At 36.8% G+C, this 23,208-nt stretch overlaps 2 long non-coding RNA genes across 3 annotated transcripts; both read left to right on the forward strand.

The window, feature by feature from the left end:
• Positions 1-7,058: 7,058 nt before the first annotated feature.
• Positions 7,059-7,982, forward strand: LOC131011563 (uncharacterized). Its single transcript, XR_009097024.1, has 2 exons — positions 7,059-7,238; positions 7,610-7,982. It is a non-coding gene; the product is annotated as an uncharacterized LOC131011563 (long non-coding RNA).
• Positions 7,983-13,679: 5,697 nt separating this feature from the next.
• LOC131011564 (uncharacterized) lies at positions 13,680-22,669 on the forward strand. Of its 2 annotated transcripts, XR_009097025.1 has the most exons (3): positions 13,703-13,777; positions 21,702-21,777; positions 22,381-22,669. It is a non-coding gene; the product is annotated as an uncharacterized LOC131011564 (long non-coding RNA). The 2 variants fall into 2 exon arrangements; XR_009097026.1 differs by lacking the exons at positions 21,702-21,777; positions 22,381-22,669 and adding an exon at positions 14,381-14,666 and having other exon boundaries at positions 13,680-13,777.
• The last annotated feature ends 539 nt before the right edge of the window (positions 22,670-23,208 follow it).

The following is a 23,208-nucleotide window of genomic DNA, read 5'->3' on the forward strand; positions in this document are numbered from 1 at the left end:
TCTCCATCATTTTTGCACGATCTCTCTAACATTCAAAATCCACAGAACTCTACTGTGAGATCTCTCTCTCTGCAAAATTTCTCTTCAACAGATATTATATTCAAGATGGCCAATACTAACATGAAGAAGACTGACAACGAGAAGGAAGCTTCAATGAAGAAAGAAGTCAGATATGAACAGACAGTGCATGAGGAATCATTTGAAAAGAAGCCGAAATTTTCGAAGGTCTCTGAAATACTTCACCAGAATGGTTGGAAGAAGTTTGTCACAAGTGAACCAAATTACTTACTCGATGAAGCTGTCAGAGAATTCTACAAAAATCTCAAATTCAGCAAGTCCGGAGTACTAATTTCAAAGGCCAGCATCATCGATGGAGCAAAACGCTTTGAAGATACTCTCAACGTCTCTAAAATTGTCAGGGAATTGTTCTATCTCCCAAACAACGGATTTCTACTCTCTTCACTGACTGATGATGAAGCAAATGAAACCCTCAAGACTGCACTGAAGGATAAATCTGAATCAACAAAGAGTCAGATCACTCTATCTCATCTTCATCCAGAATTTGCCACGTTGGGCAAAATTATCCAGAAGTGCTGGATAGGTGCTACAGGAACTCCAGACAAAGCCTCTTAACCGCAGAAGAATGTCATGGCTGCTCTTATGAAGAAGGAATGCTTCAACTGGGAAGAAGCTTACCTGAAGCTTCTTTACAATGAAGCCCACAACACTAGACCGGCAACGATGGTCCGACAGGGGAACAGGGTATCCCAGATCATCATCGAGGGGACAAAGACGCACAGGTATGTGCAATGGCCTAAGATGATCAAATTCACAGACAGCCTGCGTCTCTTCAAAATTGCCAGAAGAGATACCAAACCTTCCTCGAAGGCAAAGGTAATCGACATCTCTTCTCCTCCATCATCTGATTCTGAAGCCCCTGATTCACCTCCTTCAAATCCTCGCACAAATGTGCCACGACGTGTTCGTACAATCCTCCCCAAGAAACCATTTATACCAACTGAGATGCCTTGGAAATTCTCTCCAAGATCCAAAGGCAAAGCAGTTATGGAAACTGCACCAGAACCAGCCTCCACCTTCATCTTCAAAGGTACTCAAGAAGCTGTTGAACTTCAGTCTGAAGTCCAACAAATTGCCACCAATCGCCTGCGACGCATAATTGGTGATGTTGATACGTCTCTAGAAGTCTACCGGGATCTTCATAGACTTCTCACGTATACTCTTCTGAAGACAGCGCCATGTCCAAAGATCAACAGTCTTCTCAGCCCTGCCGCTGAAGACTCGTTTGAGATGGAAGAGGCTACCTTGATCAGGCTCTTTCAAATTGAAAATGTTTGGGATGTGATTCATGATTTTGACAACTTTGCCATGAATCACTTGGTCTCCTCCAAACAATTCAACGGCGAGGGTGAGACATCAAAGACAAGTGAAGAGCCTCTTATCTTAGAACAAGTACCTGCTTCTCACAGCTTTCCAGTTGATGTCACACCACAATCAGCGGAAGCTGCTGCTGATCCTGCCGTCGTTGATCAACCAGCTAATGATCAACCAATGAATGATTTATTCAGTCAACCGGAGCTACCTTCCTCTTATCCGACATTTCCTGCTGAAGCGGACCAGACAAGCATCATTGCAGTTGATGCTCCTCCTTCAATAGAAGAAGAAAGATCAGCAGACAATGCTGATCCAGAACGAGTTGATGACATCTTGAAGTCTCCTCCGACTTCATTAACATTCTTGAACACTGATGAGCCAATTCCACCTGAAAGCCAGAACATCAGTGCAGAACAAGAGATTCCGCAATCTATTGAAGAAAGAACAGATTGCCCTGCCTCATCCAATCAAGCTGAGGCCTCCACATCCAAGACTGATGAAGAGCGTCAGCAAGAGCAGAACTATCCTGACGAATCAGATGTTCCAATAGAACACGTCGAGCTTCCTCGCCCAGAAGGACCTGTTCTATTTGATTCAGATGAAGAAACTGATGTGCGCCTTACCCTCTGGAAACATAAACGGCCACGCAGACATCTATTAAAGATCGCTGATGCTGAAGAAAGACCAATGGATGTACTGCTGAATCAGCTTGCTGATCAATGGCTTGAAATCGACTCGCTTAAACACGAGCTCGAACGACAGCAAATCTATGGTGAAAAGTTTGTGAAAAAGCTCAAAGAAGTCGGAGAACAGGCAACCGCTGATATGATCCATCATGCCGGGTTAATCAATGAGATCAAGCTGAAGATAAAGGCACAGAAAGATTCTCTGATCAATTACAAGCTTGAAATGATTGATACAAAGATTGGCTTCCCCAAAGTTCAGAAGGGGCACGAGGAACTCTACACTCTCTTTCTCGAAGCAGAGATTGAAAGGAAGACACACTATGTTCGTCTAACTACACAGCTCGAGAAAATGGAACTTGAGTTCCTAAAGACGTTCATGCCAAGAACCGAGGTCCAGGAACTCGTTGCAACGACCGTACAACCTATAATGGAACGACTAGCAAAGGTGGAAAGGAAACTCCAACAAACCAAAGAATCTCCTGACACCGCTCTCGTTCAGAAAATGCTCACTGATCTTCAAGAGCTACAGAGCCGACTTCCTCCAGCTGATGCCAAAAAGATGGAAGAGGATATATTGAGGCGTATTAAAAAAGAAGCGGACATGCTCCCCGCTGTTTTCAACAGGGTGGAAAACAGGGCCGAGGAAATCACGGCAAGAGTCGCTCCCACTTTCGCCTCAGTTGAAGCTAGCAGAAAGAGAGGCAGAGAAAGCTCTTCAAGTGAATCAGAACTGAAGAAGAAGAAAACTGTTGAATTCATCTCAACTCTGAAGGAAAGTCAAAAGCTTGAGCATTATCTCAAGAGTGGACTGATTGTATCTCATCTGGAAAAGTTTGAGCGACCAGATAAATGGATACCATCAAAGCTGAATGATTGGTGGGAACAACTCAAGGAACGCTACACCAAATGGATGGTGTTTGCGAATATTCAAGGCGAAAAGGAGCGCAGGTATGAAGCCTGGAAGTACTTCTTGATGCATTTTACAAGAACAAGAACCTGTTCTTCAAATGTTGGAAGCTCAGAAGGCTTATGGACAAAGCATACCTGACCCTCAGAAGAAAGTAGCAGCTCCACCAAGGCTCAGGAATGGTGTTGACAGAGAAAAGATCAAGAAAGAATTCAGAGCCGTCTGCAGAATCTGGAACTTCCATCCAGACTCTAAAGAAGCCAGAGAGGTATGGGAAACAGTATTCAAACTCTACAATCAAGTACCTTAAGCAAGATGGCAATATTCTGTAATGTTCTTTTTATGTTCCCAAGATGTAATCTTAGACTGATGCTTTATCAGTCTCTCCTTTATAAAAAGAACAACTTCTTTTTGATCTCAACCTGAAGACAATGACTCTTTGTCCAGGCTCTGATTTATGGTTTTTCTGTCTTCTTTAAGTTCTGTGTTTAGAACTGTTTTCGTTCTTGCCCTAAGTACAAGTTGTTTAGGTTCTATTGTTAAGGGGGAACTACTTTCACCCCTTGTTTAGAACTTGTACTATGAGCTCAGTCTTTTTATTGTCTAGAACTGCTGTGTGGTTTTGGCATCATCAAAAAGGGGGAAATTGTTGGGAACCTTGTGGAATATCCTAACCCTTGTTTTGATGATACCAAAATTCATATGACTTAAATGTAATAGACTAGAATCGTTTTGAACTCAAGTGTTAGAGTTCGTTTCTAGTTTAGTTGCGGTGTCGAAGACTGAAGACTGAAGAATGAAGACTGAAGACTGAAGACTGGAGTTACCAACTGAAGTGTCAGTTGAAGAATCAGTTGAAGACTGATTATTTAATGCGCGCCATAGACTGATACTAAAGTCAAGTATCAGTTGAACATTCCTCCTAGGACTGATCTTCCAACGTTCAGAGGAAGCCACGTACGCTCAAAGTACAGCCGCATTAAATGCAGAGATATCTCAATATCTTATCTCTGCAGAGGTCATTCCTATCTGGTGGTTACTTTTCAGAGATGTCACATCTCCTGTCCTTCAAAGAGAGCCGTTTCCACACTGACAAGGAACCTCGAAGATTGAAGCCTCAGCCCAAATTCGAATTGCTCTCCAACGGAAGAAATCTTGAGGACGATTTACGCCAACGGATCTATTCAAGAGTTCTCCTACAAATAGCGCTCGAGGATCACTTCAATCTTCACCGATTCAACAACATAAGCTGAAGCTCTGCCGAAATAGCTACTCAGCCCAAAGCTTAATCGCTCAAAGCTTGAATCGAAGAAGAGAATTCCAAAGCCAAAATAAGTCACTGCTGATTACATACATTCTCTTAGACCCTAGGCATATATTCTGTGTACCCAGAAGCCAAAGGTCAAACTTGCTTCAAAGAACTTGTTCGTATAGTTGGCACTCGTTTAAACCTCTCCCCCATAAGAGTGTTTGAGTGACTCGGAGATTCAGGAAGGTACTCTGAACTCTGAAAGGGAAGTCTGAGCACGAGGTGTGCTTAGCAGGGAAATCCTACGCGAGCTGTGTAGGTACTGAAATCCTACGCGAGGTGTGTAGGTAGGGAAACCCTACGCGAGGTGTGTAGGTGCTGAAGAGAGTTTATCTTCAGTTTACGGTTTGCAGTGCACCAGGCAAGCACTTGCGGAGTGGATTGTTGGTCTGATCAACCAGCCGTGGATGTAGGAAAGAGTTTTTCCGAACCACGTAAAAGTCTCTGTGTTATTTACAGCTTTCAGTTTTACATTCATAACTGTGCTATTTCAATTGATAAAATTGAACACTGACTAACAGCAAAGAGAAACCCTAATCCAACTATCTGCTCCACCGAGGCTATTAGAAACTAAGTTTAATTTCCGCTGCGTGTGATATCAATCTGACTGAACTATCCTCTGATAGTAAGGAAGAGAGATATCATCTCTATTGTTGCAAACACGACTGAAGCCCTTACGTGGATCAGTTAAGTTCTAGTGACTTAACTGATAACTCTTTACTGAAGAGCTTTCAGTATCAATCGTCAACCCTGTTGGTCAAAACTAATTTCGGTTAAACAGGTGTCTGATTTGCATGTAAAGTTTATTTTCTATCTCTGACTGAGATCCCTCTGATTGAGGTTGGTAGATAGATTAAAAATAGCCTATAGGTGTATTCCCCCCCCCCCATACACCTATTCGAGACCCCCCGGACCTAACAATGGGTCATTAGATAATGACATATATATGAAAATTCCCGAAGGATTTAAAATGCCTAAAGGATTGCAGTCAAAACCCAAAAGCATGTATTCAATTAAACTGCAAAAATCGTTGTATGGGTTGAAACAATATGGTCGTATGTGGTACAATAGACTGAGCGAGTATCTTTTGAAAGAAGGATACAAGAATAAATATATCTGCCCTTGTGTTTTCATTAAGAAAACCGAAAGTGGATTTGCAATCATAGCAGTTTATGTTGATGATTTAAATTTAATTGGGACTCTTGAATAGCTCAATAAAACTGCTGAATATTTGAAGAAAGAATTGAGATGAAAGATTTGGGAAAGACAAAGTTTTGTCTTGGTTTGCAGATGGAACGTATCTGTGGAGGAACGTTTATCCATCAATCCACATATACAGAAAAGGTGTTAAAACTCTTTTTACATAAATAATGCACATTTATTAGCATCACCAATGGTCGTTAGATCTATTGATACTAAGAAATATTCATTTCGACCAATTGAAGAGGGTGAAACAATACTTGATCCAGAAGTACCATATCTAAGTGCAATTGGAGCGTTGACTTGTCTGGCTAATAATACTAGACCAGATATAGCTTTTTTCTGTCAATTTTCTAGCAAGATTTAGCGCTGCACCCACTTTGAGACATTGGAATGGTGTTAAGCACATTCTACGTTATCTAAAGGGTACCTTTGACCTTTGGATTATACTATCAAGAAAATTCTGATAATACTCTAGTGGGGTATTCGGATGCAGGAGTTTTATCCGATCCACATGAAGCTAAGTCACAAACTGGATATATTTTCACATGTGGTGGAACTGCTATATCATGGAAATATGTGAAGCAAACCTTGACTGCAACATTCTCAAATCATTATGAAATCATTGCAATCCACGAAACAAGTCGGGAATGTGTATGGTTGAGAAATGTGACGAGTCATATCTAAGAGTCGTGCGGGTTAGCTTCATCAAAGGCCAAACCAACTATTTTATATGAAGACAATGCTGCTTGCATCGCGTAACTCAAGGAAGAATACATCAAAGGCAATAGGACAAAGCATATTTCTCCCAAGCTCTTCTACACACACGACCTTCAAAAGGATGGCGATATCGACATTCAACAAATTCACTCAAGTGATAATCTGGCGGACTTATTCACCAAGGCATTACCAACATCGACATTCAGAAAGTTGGTACACGAGATCGGCATGTGTCGACTCAAAGATATTCAATGATCTCAAGTTCAGGGGAAGCAGTTGTACTTTTTTTTCCTTCGACTAGGTTTTGTCCCATTGGGTTTTCCTAGCAAGATTTTAATGAGGCAACATTTTTGTTTTAGGGATTGGTCAATCAAGGGGAAGTGTTGTAAATATATCTTCTAGATATATCTTATGTGTGTTGACCAAGAAATCTCCCTAAAACCCTAGCTCCCTACTTGTATAAATAGAGGTCTCTAGTCCAAAACCCTAGCTCCCTACTTATATAAATAGAGGTCTCTAGTCCTTATATTGAATACGCTCAATACATATTCTCTTCTCTATTCTCTCATTTATCTCTGGTTTATAACAAAAAAACCTAAAATAAATAAATAAAAAGGAAAATAAATCGCAAAAAACCTAAAAATGAAGTAAACAGGAAAAGGAAAAAAAACATAAAAAAATGGAAACAAAACCAAAAAAAAAAAAAAAAAAAACATAAAAAAAAGGAAAAAAAAATCGAAAAAGCAGGGGTATGGAGTTTCAAACGCTTGACCTTTGAAAAGCAATGAGACACTACCATCTACCACTGCACCACTACATTACTTTCTCTATTTTTTCTAAAAAACTGGCAATTATACGTGCATATATGGGTCAACCGCACACAATAATTTGCGGGAGTAAAGAGGTACAAACCGAGGGTTCTTGGGATGCGAAGAACAACAAAAAGAGCTAAAGACATCTTGATCTACAAAGGGGTAACAAATCTTCGACGCCAAATATAATCCCAAAGTCAATCAGGAAGGCGGTAAGACCCTTCCCCTGTTGTTCATCTATCTGTTCCTCCTTCAGGGAGTAGCCATACTCTCTCTCTATTCACAATCTTGTGCATTTTTTTTCACGGAGGGACATTTGCGCTTCGTTGTTATGTGGCTTCTTTAAGAATCAATCCTTGTGTCTGATAGTCTGTGTAACACTCACACATTCACATTGCTTCTTTAAATTAGTCTCCACATCTGCAGCACTAGCATGTCGATATATGTATTGTATTGTAACAGTTTCATATGTTGCATTCTTATTTTATTTTTTGTGACTGTAAAATTCTTGAAAATGTGTTTCGTTGTTATGTTGTATACCATTTTGTAGCAATTCTCATCTTTTTTTTTTTTAATTGTGTAGATTTGCGAGGAACAGCCTTGTGAGAAACATCACAACAGCACATGTAAGTTTATTTTTTATGGTTTTTTTAATAAAATAAAATATTATTTCGAGTGGGGATGATGTACTTTGCTCATTTTAGTGCAGATGTAGTGAATTGAACGATTATTATGATGAGTATTTTCAGAATATTTCTTCCAGTGTAAAATTTGAAGTTAGATGTTTGGCAGTGGAGTTTAGTATGGTGGAAACTGTTGGAGCCTCAACTTAAAATTTCGAAGCATCATTTGCCTTATTTCTCGAATTGTGACCAAAATCTTTTGTACCAAAAGAATCACTATTTTTCGTGCCTTCATTATTAAATAGGAAAATCCTTTGAAGCCTATATTGGCTAGCATTTGCTTTGATTAGAACGATATGTGCAATAATGTGGCTTATAGTTACTTGTAGATGTAAATTGTTAATATGATAATGTTTTGAAATTTTAGTGCAGATTTTGAGACTTGCATATACTTATCAGATAGGTATTATCAAAGCTTTGAAAACCTTGCATATAAGTATTGATTATTGTTTTTTCATATATAACTAGTACGTTTACCCGTGCGATGCACGGCGAGCGTCAAAATTAAAAGATATGTTAAATAAATATATTAAATAAAATTAAAATATAAACAAATAAAATTATTTTAAAAATAATAATATTCCACGTCAATAACGCAATAAAGAACCTAAATCCAAAAACACGTAAATTTTCAATTTGGTATAAAATATAATCATAATTATAGTAATTAAATAAATATTTTATACTGTATAATATTAAGATAAATATAAAGTTAAATTATATTTAACTGTAAAAAAATATTATTTAGATATTATTTTTTTAACCGATATTATTTAGATATTGTATTTATATTTTCTATATTCTTGTGACTTCAATCTCCTAGCTTTTAAAAAAATATATGTCCTATTTTTTTCATAATCCAAATTTATAGTTTTGTACCCGTGCGATGAACATTATCAAAATTTGTAGAATTTTACATACATAAAAAAATCTAATTAAACATACATATAGCAATATCTTAATATACACAATATAATAATATGGATAAAAGTATCCATCAAACACTATAAAAAAAAAGGCACCAACTAATTTAGATGGAACAATTTAAAAGATAATTTAGATAATTTTTTCAAGAACTCACACAAATTATTAGATTTTCGTAAAAAAAAAAAAGAAATCATAAATCTATTGTTGTGAAAAAAAATATCCTCATTTTTAAGTTTAATAAAATATCATTATAAATTTTAATTTTAAAAAAATACTATTTATACCTTCTATGATCATACACCCTAAGAAAGAGTATATATAGTTGAAAAGTAAATGTGTTTGGTCTCATAGTAAAGTGGTATAGATTGGCGCTAAAGATCTCAAATTCAAGTTTACTGTCACAATCTCTAACATTTTATTTATTTAAATTTCAGTTTACTTAAGTAAAATTGATGGAGTAGTATAATTATTAGTGCAATCCAAACACATGACCAAATATATGAAAACAATTAAGTACTCTATAAGTCTTACCCCTCTACTAAAAAAAGTATAAATGCTGCAAAATGGGGGGGAAAAAAAACTATTAATATTGATGAAAAATTAAATTCATGAATTAAATGAAAAAAATAAACAAAAATTTGTACTAAAAATAATACAGGCACTAATAATTAAAATTATACAATTATATTTCCATAATAATCATTCACAAAAGAATTATGCGCAAGTAAAGAAAAGAAAATGGAAAAACAAAAGGAAATAAATAAATTTAATTAAAAGAAAAAATGAAATAAACAAATGATATAAAAAAGTAAAATAAAATGATAATTGAAGAAAAAAAATAAGAGAGAGGATAGAGAAAATAGTTTTGTTTGAAACTTAACTTGCAATATCTTTATCATCTCAAATTTATTTTTAATATATTATATATCAAATTAAAGATATTATCATGCTCTTCAAATTGATATGCATATTGAATATTTTATTATTAGTTAAAATGTATAATTTTTTAGGAGAGAAAAAAAAACAAAAGATAAAGGAAACGAAAAAATAAACAAGAAAACCATAAATTAGCATAAATATAGAATAAGTGAGCTGGATATGGGAAACAGTTGAATTGTCATTTGATTAGTCCAGAACTGATTTTTTAAATAATGGCGCTAATTTGTTACCGTTAAAAACTGCATTATTATATTATATATAGATTGCACTATTGTATAATTATTTATTATAAAATAAAAAATATTATTTATAATAAATTCTAATTTTTATATATATCGCTAAAAATGAAACTTAAAAATAATTATATACTCTAACTTTGGTTAATTATCAATTCAAGCAAATATAAAAATCATAATTACAAACTCTAGTGGGATGAGTGAATCTTGTTAATTATCTTAAAATTATACTAAAACATAATAAATTAAAATTAAAGAAAAAATAATTGAAACCTATAAAAAAATTAAAAATAGAACACAGTGAAACACAATAAATTGCGGTTGCGGGACATATTATCTATATAATATATAAAAGATGAGTTTTTTCCCTCTATTTTTTCCCTCTCTTTTTTCTCTCTCTTCTTCCACCAAAATTTTCATTATTTTTTTTTTACTTTTTTATATTCACCAAAATTTTCATTATTTTTATTTACTTATTTATATTTCGTAATTATTTTCTAAACGTCATCAAATTTGATCATGAAAAAATAAACAATATGTATCTTACATTTAATATAGTATAAAAATCATCAAAAATGAATAAGTTATGAAAATATTAAAATATTTTATTTTCTTTCTCTTCATTAAAAATTTATAACTTTTTATTTACGTTTGTATAAAAATATTTATTATGATGAATAATATATGCATAGTGCAAATTTTCAATATCGAATAATTTTTAAATTTATTTAATAACTTTAATTATCATTACACTTTGTATAAATTGAATATTTACAGTTTTAAATTCAGGATTTTATTGAGTAATTTGTGTGAACTATTATATTTTATTAAAATATATTTTGTATTTTTTTATATTTAATTTTTTTTTATTGTTTAAATTTATTTATTTAAATTTATCGTTTAATTTCGATGTCGATTCGTGCCTCGCACGAATGGGCGTATACTAGTTTCATGTAATTTGGAGTACAGTTGAACAATATGGATTTGGATGCTCTTAGAGCCACTTGTAGATGGTTTCTATCGTTTTTTTTTTTTTTGTCATTCTTTTTTTATGCGCAATTTTAATATGGTATCAAGTGCAATTTTTTTAGCCGATTTTTGGCCATCTCCAACCTACGAAGTCGAATTCAAACTCATTTTTCAGTATTTGTCATGTCAAACAATAATCTTACTCTAACTCACAAACTAAAACTCAAATTCAAAAGAATATTCTTTGTATATCTTCTATACTTTTACAATCACCCACTTATATGTTTTTCAATATTGCACATTAGACCATTTTAATTTTAATTACAATTAATATTTTTATACAAAATAAAATATTACTATTGATTAATATTTTTAAATAAATAAAATTTATAATGAAATCGTTTATTAAATAAGAGAAAATGACACTACTTCAAATAAATTACATTAAAACATTGTACACAAATTGCTGTAGTATGTCGTTATTAGTGTTTTTAATTTAATATTGTCATGTACTCTTTATATTATTGTTATTGCCATCGGTTTAATGTTGTAATATGTAATATAATTTGTGTGTTATTGTTATTATTTTTATTTTTATATTATAATCTTTATGTGGTTGTTATTATTTTAAAATAATATTAATTAATTAATTTAAATGTATAAAAAATGAAAAGCCCAAATTAAATTTCTCTATCTTAAAAGCCCAAATCAATTCAAAACCCAAAGTATTTAAAAAGATATAGGTTTTTTTTTTTTTTTTTGAAGCAAAAAAAAGAGAGAGATTTTAATGAGCACCTTTGTCGGCTCTTTCTTCTCCAGCTGCTTTCTGCTGCAATTCTCAGAGCCCTTCTTCAACAATTCACGCCGCTTCATCTTCTGAATTTGTAATATCCCGCCCATTTCCATTAAGTTTAGATTTATTCTAAGCTTAGAATTTAGATGATTCACGCCAGATAAAGAAAATGAATTTATTTTAAATTCCAACAAATATATATATATATTTTCAAAAGCCTTTTGTAAAATTTAACCTTATGATTTGATGCATTGCATATAAACTGAATTATATAAGTATGTGATTATTCTATATAATTAGTATTTATTTGTGTATGTTTTAAATTCAAGTATGTGTTAGATTTTTAACTATTAATAATGTGATGAGTTTTAAATATTTTATTCATTTATTTATTTTATTTTTGAGAGCTGCCACCCCTATTCATCATGCCACCCTATTTATCCAATCACAGCTGCCCCCTTATTCACCCAATCACAGCTTTTTTTCAAATCCACACTCAATCTCCTCACACTTCACATACCAAAGTGCAGCAGTCTTACGCCACTACACCACCACAAAGTTTCACTATCCTCCTTCTCCCATTTCACACAAAATAAACATAAGTGCAAAAGCTCCATCAATGTAGATTCAGTTCATGGCAGCAAATCCAATCAAAGGTTTCTTTCTTTTACTCATTTATGTTATCTCTCTTGAATCAAAGTCAGAAACGCACCCATTCTTAACATCACATTCTGAAATTACATGAAGGATTAATTACATGAATGAATGTTTGTGTACAGTTTACAATTTATCAATTACAGTATAAGTATGATAGTTGCTTAAGAGGAACCCTATGCTATTTTGTGAACTGAATATGAGGCTTGAACCCCCTGTTTTGTATGTGTGAGTCGAGAGAGGGAGAGGGCAGCCATGGTGACTCTTCGTCGCCGGCGGTCGACGGACGGCGACGGAGCCGCGGTGGCTTCCGATCTGCCAAAGAGGGGGGGGAGGAGATGAGTTTTCAGATTTTTAATTTAGAAAAGGGAAAAAGAAAAGGAGAAGGGAATTAGGGCTTACCCTTGAATTCGACGGACGACGGAGGCGGCGGCTCCTGGCCGTCTGTCCACCGGCGAGAAGAGGACGACGCGGCGGCGCGGCTTACGCCGTGTCTGCGTGCGTGTGTGTGTGTGTGAGTCAGTGAGAAATTGAGAGAAGGTGAGAACGAGGGAAGGGAGGAAAGGTGGTGGCCGTGGTCTTGACGCGGCAGCGGATCTGCCGCGAAGACGACGGAGGCAGCGGCGGCGCACCGCTTTGACGGCGGCGTGCGTCCTGTTTACGGCGGATAGACAGACAGAGGCGAGAGGGTGAGAGAGGACCAGAGGTCAGGGGGAGGAGAGATGCCGAAGAAGGGAGAGCCGCGCCGCTCGCCGGCGGCGACGGCGCCGTCGAACGGCAGCGGCGGCGGACAGATCGTCCGAGAGAGAGAGAGAGAGAAGAGAAGGGGGGGGGGGGGCTGCTGCGCAGCTGAGTGTGTGCGTGTGTGTTGTGTATGTGTATGTGTGTGTATGAGAGTGTTTGTTTAAAGAAGAAGAGTAAGTTTGGGCTTTGCCCTAATTATTTTTGGGCCTAGAGATGGGCTGCCAGATTTTAAAGAGAATGGGCTTCGTGTTTTATAAAATTTTTGGGCTCTAATTTTTATTTAATTATTGGGCTTGACCTTTATTTTAAGATATTGGGTTTATTTAAGTTATATATTTATTTACATAAATCCAATTAATTTATTAATTAGACTTTATACTTGGGTTTGATTAATTAATAATTTCAAGGTATAATTGCATAATATTATATTATTAATATGTGCATATTTTAAGTGATTACTTATTATATGATTTAAAGCATGAAAGAAATTTGCATTAAACATTTTGCAAATGGAATAACGATTGTTTTAATTAGTTTATATTTATAAATCCAATTATTATAGTAAATCGAGTAAGGATATTGTTGGTGTCCTTAACTCAAGAATTTTAGTTTTCAATTATTTATTTATTAAATTTTGAAAACCCGGCTAAGTGAATCATAGGATGTTAAGTACTTTCATTACGACTTAAGATTAGATTCAAGAGACCTATTAAGAATAGATTTCTTGTAGGCTTTGAGGATCATGAGGATTAGCACTGCTTTCCCGTGACAGGTTTACGATTAAACTACAGGCTTTGCCTATTCAGGTGGGTTATATTTTGCATACAATGTATCTTGAGTTACATAAGCTCTGATATTTCATGAAAATTATCTGTTTATCCAATATAAATGTTTTTATGTGCGTTCTGTAATTGTTTAAGGCTCACTTAAGCATCGATCGAGATTCTCATTTGGCCTAACACGCTAAATGAGGATTGTGTACACATGGTTAGTGGCTCGATGGGTTGATCGCCATCGTGCACTAACAGATTTAGAACGTTATAAGGGTGGGTGCTTGACAGGAGGTTATCCGGAGCACGGTGCTTGACAGGAGGTTATCCGGAGCACAGTTAAGGTTATTGATTCCGACCGGGTGCGTCCCGAGATCAATAACAGATTTTGGATCTGACTGGGTGCGTCCCGAGATCAGTGAATGTAGGGAGAAAGTGAGTAACAATCGAACGTACATGGCGCGCCACTTAATGAAGAAAAGTTTTGTCATGCTTAGAAGTGGATTTCTATTTTTAAAACCTTCTAAGTCATGATTGTGATATTGGATAAACTGCCTTCTCATTTCATAAAATATTTCAGAAACTTGTGCCCACTGAGTACATTAGTACTCAGCCCAAATTATTTTCAAATGTTTTCAGGTTGATCAGTTGGTGCAGACGAGGCTGAGCTGAGGCTAGGGGTCCACGATGTCTTTTGCTTCCGCTAATAACTATCTTGTCACCTCGTCCTCCATCCCCTAAATTGAGAATTTCTATTGTGTGGTATAATATTATCTTGTTGGACTTAGACTCTTAACCCATATTTCTTTTAATGAAGCTATCGTTGATTATGATCGGAGTCACGAAACTAAACTTATGCGATCCTGAGTTCGAATATTGTCATTTGATTAGCATCTCTTAATGCCTTTCATCTTATCTCCTTTCATCTTATCTCTATAGATATGCATACCCGATTTAACGGGTAAATTGTCAAGTTTATTCAGCTCAATTAAGTTCTTCAATTATTTTCCTATTTCTTCTTGCCGTGGAGAAGTCGGGTCGTTACAAGTGGTATCAGAGCATAAGTTTTCTTTCGTGTCTCTGACTACCGCTAGTTGAATTATTTCAAGTCTAGAATAGTACCTCTAGACTTCTAAGCGTTGCTGCAACCCTCAGCTCACCGTCTCACTGCCTGATCAACAAAGGTACGTTTTCAAAAATTCCAAATAAATGATTTTGCTTCAAGAAAGTGCGCGCAAATGATTATCTTGTGAAATACTTGAATAATTCCACATATGCAAGGAGATATTGTTTATGCAAAGGAAGAAGAATGTGATATTTGGACCAAAGAGTCATTACAAGAAGCAAAGCATGTAGTCATGATGGGACTTTCCGAGCCCACATGATCTATTTTCAGAAGAAGTATATTATGATGAGTCTCTTTGAGCTCACATAAGCATGTTTGAAAGAGAAAAGATTTGTTGTTTATGTTTTGATTCTATGAATCGTTTACGATTAAAGATGTTATGATTTTTAACTTCATGCATGTTGAGTAATATTTCAGATGGCATAAGTAACCTTATTTGTTGACCTTGGTTATTTATAACCTTTTTGACCTGATAGTTATAAGTAGGTTGACCAATAGTCAACAAAGTTATGAACTTTTAAGAGTATGCTTTGCCTCATAGTTAGAAGTGCTCTAGCTAATGCTATGACAGGATTTCAATCCATATGAACTATACTTTTGCCTAGAGAACTTTAGAATGACGAAGAATAGAACCTTGATGAACATAGAATGCTCTCAGAATACCTATGATGCTTATGGCACAGAGAAACTTAGTTAGATCTAGCCTTACGCTATTTCTATTTGAATGTCATTGGCCTTTCTTTTAGACGGACAAACAAGGCGAGAAATCCTGCAAGCATTAGACTCCAATGTACTTGCAAGAACAATGTGAAGAGAAGTTTCATGACTACATCAAGTGCCTAGATGTTTTCTTCAAAGAATTTTGGGAGATTTTCGTGTTTTGAATAGATGCGCGCAATGAAAGAGTATTAGATATCAAATCATCAACGAGGCTCGTGCGGCACCTTTCAAATGAATGGAATATAGGGACAACCAACACATGTCCATGAATTGTGATCAACAATTTCCCGCAGCTGACCAAGAGCACCAAGCCAAGGCCATTGACATCGTAAGAAGATCATAAGAACAATATTGAGGAAGCTATCACAAGAAATTCACGAGAGAGCAATTGTCTATATATGTTATTAGATTAGTGGTGGTGCCAGTTGTGTGGAATCACGTTTCTTTTGACATAATCACCAAACCTTTTTATTGTAAGGTCGAACTCTTCTACATCTAACTCAGACCTTACCTAGAACCTCAATTCTTTTAATAAATTCTCATATTATGCTTATGTATTCCAAAGAAACACTTGGAGTATACTATTATATTCATTATATTGAAAGTCCTCTTTTGAGGCATATGATACATAAGTATTTTGTTTGTACTTTAACGCGTGTTATTCAAAATTTCCTTCCTCATAACACGCCTAGTTATTATGATTAATTTAGATCTGACATTGTTCAATCGTGTTAATCAAAAGAACCCTTTTTGAGATGCACTATTCTTTCGAATGTTATGAAATTCCTCTCTTGAGGCATGTATATCAATAAATTATTCATACATTATGCGTGTTGTTCAAATTTGCCTCTTTATAGCACGCGTGTCTCATGACTGATTCACATATGCTATTGTTGAAACCCTATTAACCAATTGAACGTTTAACCACACAATGGATATGGCAATAAGAGAGTGTGGACGACGACGAGGAATTACCCCTGATGAAGTTGCACCACAAGTAGCACCAGATCGTTTAGTAGTGGAAGGATTCTGCAAAGAGAAGCCACCTAGGTTTGACGGTTTAGGCGATCCTATGAATGCCGAGAAGGGGATCAAAGCAATGGGAGAATTTCACCAGGGATTACTTTTGGCAGAGTTATATGAGAAGTGCACACCAGAATGTTACCGACAGAGAAAACAGAACGAGTTCTGGAACGTGAGGCAGAAGGTTGGAACGGAGACTAAGTATGAAAGGACTTTCAACCAACTAACACGATATGCTTCACTCCTATTTATACTTGTGAGGAACGCAGCGGAAAAGTTCAGGTTCAGAATGTGCCATGAGATATCAATTTCCCTAGCAAGTCAGGGAGGCCTCACCTATGCACAAACATTGAGCAGAGCTCTCACGACCGAGTCATTGCTACCATGCTAATGAGGAAAGGAGAATGTCTGACTTTTCTTAGTCCGTTTAACAAGAGAACCAGAATCAAAGAAAAACGATCAAAGAAGTTCCAGTGGTTCGAAATTTCAAAGATGATTTTCTCGAAAAAAAAAATTCTCGGTTTACCACCAGACCGACAATTGGAATTTACGATTGACCCAGAACCTGGAGCAGCTCCAATGTCCAAGGTGCCGTATTGAATGGCCCCATCAGAGCTACAAGAATTGAAAATGCATCTGCAAGGAGTTGTTGGACCTAGGTTCATACGGCCTAGCATATCACCGGGGGGAGCACCGATCCTATTTGTAAAAAAAAAATGGTTCGCTAAGAATAGGTATCAATTATAGGGAACTAAACATGCTCACGATAAAGAATAGATACCATCTTTCGAGGGTAGACGACCTGCATGATCAGCTGAAAGGAGCCAGTGTCTTTTCCAAGATTGACCTAAGGTCTGGTTACCATCAGCTCAAGATGAAAGACATTCCAAAGACAGTATTTCGAACGCATTACGGACATTGCGAGTTCACAGTGATGACTTTTGGATTAACGAATGCCCCAGCTATTTTCATGGGTCTGATTAATAGAGAGTTCTATCAGTTACTCGATAGTTTTGTCTTAATGTTAATTGCTAACATCATCGTCTACTGTAAGGCTGAAGAGCAACACAAAGAACACTTGCGCATCGTACCCAAGACTTTGCGGAATGAGAGACTATTCGCCAAATTCAGCAAGTGTGAGTTTTAGTTAAGAGAAGTGATGTTCTCGGTCACATCGTGTCGACTGAAGGAATCAAAGTGGACCCTGCCAAGGTCGAAGCAGTCAAGGAATGGAAGGCACCATCAAACGTCAACGAAATTAGAAGTTTCCTCGGTTTAGCGGGTTACTAAGAAGATTCATAAAAGGATTCTCAAAATTGGCTAGGCCAATGACTCAGCTTTTGAGAAAATGAACTAAGTACGTTTGGTCTGAAGCTTGCAAACAAATTTTCCAGGAACTCAAGACAAGGCTGACTACTACCCTAGTGTTAGCAATACCAGAAGAAAATGGAGAATGTGTGGTGTACACCGATGCCTTGAAATTAGGACTAGGTGGCGTGTTGATGCAAAAATCGGAAAGCAATAGCATACGCGTCTCGTAAACTGAAGCCTCACGAGCTGAATTACCCGACCCAAGACTTAGAGTTCGCTGTTGTCATGCACGCGCTTAAAATTTGGAGACACAATCTCTATGGTATTAAGTGTGAGGTCTTTACAATATCATATGAGTTTAAAGTACTTCTTCAAGTAAAAGGATTTGAACATGAGACGATGAAGATGGTCCGATTTAGCAAAGGATCATGATTGCACCATAAGTTACCACCCAAGAAGCACGAAAATGTATCGAGACTAGAAGAAACAGTTCTTGTAGAAGGGAATGAGGAGAGATATAGTTCTGTTCGTGAGACGATATTTTGCATGCCAGTAAATCAAAGCTCTACACCAAAAACCTTACGAAACACTCAACCGTTACTGACTCCGGAATGGAAATAAGAGAATATCAATATAGGATTTGTGGTGGGCTTACCCAGATCAGTGCGTGGAAACACTGCTATTTGGGTGATCGTGGATCACTTGATCAGCACATTTCCTTCCCATACAAACGATCTTTGGATTGGAAAAGTTTGCAAACTTATATGTCAAAGAAGTTGTGCGCCTTCATGGTGTACCTGTGTCAACTACATTCGATCGTGATTCACGTAAAGATTTTGAAGGAGCTTACTAGAAGCGATGAGCACCACACTGAACTTCGACACAGCCTACCACCCCCAAACAGACGGTCAATCTGAACAAATTATTGAAGCATTGACAATCATGCTTAGAGCAACTGCTGCAGACGAATGAGAAGATTTCAAGGACCTGCTACCTCTCGTGGAGTCGCTTATAACAACAGTCACCAGTCAACGATTGGAATGATCTTATGAAGCGTTATATGGATGTAAATGCAGATCACCACTTTACTGCGAAGAAGCAAGTGAACGAAAACTGTTGGGACTGGAACTAGTCAGCAGATGATTGAGAAAGTCGGTAAAGTCGGTCAGATTAAGCGGGATATCAAACAAAAAAAAAAAAGGAAAACTTATACCGATACACGACGCGCTAAAATAGAATTCAATGTCGGGAACCGAGTCTTTCTCAAAATTTTCCCAACGTAAGAAGTTATCCATTTTAGAAGTAGATGTATTTCGCGACCCAGCTATATAGGACTTTTCGAAATCCTAGATAGAATGTGACCCATAGCTTATATGTTGGCACTGCCACCTAGCAATTTGGACGTGCACAATGTAATTCACGTCTCGTAATTACGAGAGTACGTGTTGATCCAAAGCACGCAGCAAAGCATGATGAAGTAGTTCTAGCCTAAGACCTGAGCTATGGAGATAAGGCAATCCAGATTTTTGAACGAAAGGTTCAAGTTTTAAGAAACAAGAAGATTCCATTGGCTAGTACCTTGGCACCACCATGGTGTAGAAAGAGAGATATGAGAACTAGAAGAAATGATGTAAGCTCAATACCCCGAGTTAGATGCCAAGACATGTAAATTTCGGGGACGAAATTTTTTTTAAGAGGGGAGGTATGTAATATCCCGCCCATTTCCATTAAGTTTAGATTTATTCTAAGCTTAGAATTTAGATGATTCACGCCAGATAAAGAAAATGAATTTATTTTAAATTCCAACAAATATATATATATTTTCAAAAGCCTTTTGTAAAATTTAACCTTATGATTTGATGCATTGCATATAAACTGAATTATATAAGTATGTGATTATTCTATATAATTAGTATTTATTTGTGTATGTTTTAAATTCAAGTATGTGTTAGATTTTTAACTATTAATAATGTGATGAGTTTTAAATATTTTATTCATTTATTTATTTTATTTTTGAGAGCTGCCACCCCTATTCATCATGCCACCCTATTTATCCAATCACAGCTGCCCCCTTATTCACCCAATCACAGCTTTTTTTCAAATCCACACTCAATCTCCTCACACTTCACATACCAAAGTGCAGCAGTCTTACGCCACTACACCACCACAAAGTTTCACTATCCTCCTTCTCCCATTTCACACAAAATAAACATAAGTGCAAAAGCTCCATCAATGTAGATTCAGTTCATGGCAGCAAATCCAATCAAAGGTTTCTTTCTTTTACTCATTTATGTTATCTCTCTTGAATCAAAGTCAGAAACGCACCCATTCTTAACATCACATTCTGAAATTACATGAAGGATTAATTACATGAATGAATGTTTGTGTACAGTTTACAATTTATCAATTACAGTATAAGTATGATAGTTGCTTAAGAGGAACCCTATGCTATTTTGTGAACTGAATATGAGGCTTGAACCCCCTGTTTTGTATGTGTGAGTCGAGAGAGGGAGAGGGCAGCCATGGTGACTCTTCGTCGCCGGCGGTCGACGGACGGCGACGGAGCCGCGGTGGCTTCCGATCTGCCAAAGAGGGGGGGGAGGAGATGAGTTTTCAGATTTTTAATTTAGAAAAGGGAAAAAGAAAAGGAGAAGGGAATTAGGGCTTACCCTTGAATTCGACGGACGACGGAGGCGGCGGCTCCTGGCCGTCTGTCCACCGGCGAGAAGAGGACGACGCGGCGGCGCGGCTTACGCCGTGTCTGCGTGCGTGTGTGTGTGTGTGAGTCAGTGAGAAATTGAGAGAAGGTGAGAACGAGGGAAGGGAGGAAAGGTGGTGGCCGTGGTCTTGACGCGGCAGCGGATCTGCCGCGAAGACGACGGAGGCAGCGGCGGCGCACCGCTTTGACGGCGGCGCACCGCTTTGACGGCGGCGCACCGCTTTGACGGCGGCGTGCGTCCTGTTTACGGCGGATAGACAGACAGAGGCGAGAGGGTGAGAGAGGACCAGAGGTCAGGGGGAGGAGAGATGCCGAAGAAGGGAGAGCCGCGCCGCTCGCCGGCGGCGACGGCGCCGTCGAACGGCAGCGGCGGCGGACAGATCGTCCGAGAGAGAGAGAGAGAGAGAAGAGAAGGGGGGGGGGGGCTGCTGCGCAGCTGAGTGTGTGCGTGTGTGTTGTGTATGTGTATGTGTGTGTATGAGAGTGTTTGTTTAAAGAAGAAGAGTAAGTTTGGGCTTTGCCCTAATTATTTTTGGGCCTAGAGATGGGCTGCCAGATTTTAAAGAGAATGGGCTTCGTGTTTTATAAAATTTTTGGGCTCTAATTTTTATTTAATTATTGGGCTTGACCTTTATTTTAAGATATTGGGTTTATTTAAGTTATATATTTATTTACATAAATCCAATTAATTTATTAATTAGACTTTATACTTGGGTTTGATTAATTAATAATTTCAAGGTATAATTGCATAATATTATATTATTAATATGTGCATATTTTAAGTGATTACTTATTATATGATTTAAAGCATGAAAGAAATTTGCATTAAACATTTTGCAAATGGAATAACGATTGTTTTAATTAGTTTATATTTATAAATCCAATTATTATAGTAAATCGAGTAAGGATATTGTTGGTGTCCTTAACTCAAGAATTTTAGTTTTCAATTATTTATTTATTAAATTTTGAAAACCCGGCTAAGTGAATCATAGGATGTTAAGTACTTTCATTACGACTTAAGATTAGATTCAAGAGACCTATTAAGAATAGATTTCTTGTAGGCTTTGAGGATCATGAGGATTAGCACTGCTTTCCCGTGACAGGTTTACGATTAAACTACAGGCTTTGCCTATTCAGGTGGGTTATATTTTGCATACAATGTATCTTGAGTTACATAAGCTCTGATATTTCATGAAAATTATCTGTTTATCCAATATAAATGTTTTTATGTGCGTTCTGTAATTGTTTAAGGCTCACTTAAGCATCGATCGAGATTCTCATTTGGCCTAACACGCTAAATGAGGATTGTGTACACATGGTTAGTGGCTCGATGGGTTGATCGCCATCGTGCACTAACAGATTTAGAACGTTATAAGGGTGGGTGCTTGACAGGAGGTTATCCGGAGCACGGTGCTTGACAGGAGGTTATCCGGAGCACAGTTAAGGTTATTGATTCCGACCGGGTGCGTCCCGAGATCAATAACAGATTTTGGATCTGACTGGGTGCGTCCCGAGATCAGTGAATGTAGGGAGAAAGTGAGTAACAATCGAACGTACATGGCGCACCACTTAATGAAGAAAAGTTTTGTCATGCTTAGAAGTGGATTTCTATTTTTAAAACCTTCTAAGTCATGATTGTGATATTGGATAAACTGCCTTCTCATTTCATAAAATATTTCAGAAACTTGTGCCCACTGAGTACATTAGTACTCAGCCCAAATTATTTTCAAATGTTTTCAGGTTGATCAGTTGGTGCAGACGAGGCTGAGCTGAGGCTAGGGGTCCACGATGTCTTTTGCTTCCGCTAATAACTATCTTGTCACCTCGTCCTCCATCCCCTAAATTGAGAATTTCTATTGTGTGGTATAATATTATCTTGTTGGACTTAGACTCTTAACCCATATTTCTTTTAATGAAGCTATCGTTGATTATGATCGGAGTCACGAAACTAAACTTATGCGATCCTGAGTTCGAATATTGTCATTTGATTAGCATCTCTTAATGCCTTTCATCTTATCTCCTTTCATCTTATCTCTATAGATATGCATACCCGATTTAACGGGTAAATTGTCAAGTTTATTCAGCTCAATTAAGTTCTTCAATTATTTTCCTATTTCTTCTTGCCGTGGAGAAGTCGGGTCGTTACAGAATTCATCATCCAATTCCACTCATTTTTCTAATTTGTGTAAGTATTAGAGTTCGAATATGATTTTTGTTGTTAACCATACCAAAAGAACGACTGCATTGATGAGTTTGGGGTTACGATTGGAGCAGAAACACTATTTTATTTTTGGCTTCGGGTCTCGATTTTAGATGTGATCAAGTGATTTATTCTAATATGCTTTTCTTTTTGTTTCTTTGATTTTTTTATTAACAGTAATTATATTCTCTAACATCTTCTCGATCTTTCAATTTCATTTCTTATTTTCTCAATGATTAGATTATTTTGTGCTTTCTTTTCCCTCGAAACATTTATTCATTTCTTTTTCTAATATCTCGATTTTATATGTTTAATTGATTAAGAAATCATGCACATCGTCTTGTTTCAAGAGAAGCCTTCTTTCAAGA

Source organism: Salvia miltiorrhiza, chromosome 2 (assembly GCF_028751815.1).
Source record: "Salvia miltiorrhiza cultivar Shanhuang (shh) chromosome 2, IMPLAD_Smil_shh, whole genome shotgun sequence".
Classification (NCBI taxonomy): Eukaryota; Viridiplantae; Streptophyta; class Magnoliopsida; order Lamiales; family Lamiaceae; genus Salvia; species Salvia miltiorrhiza.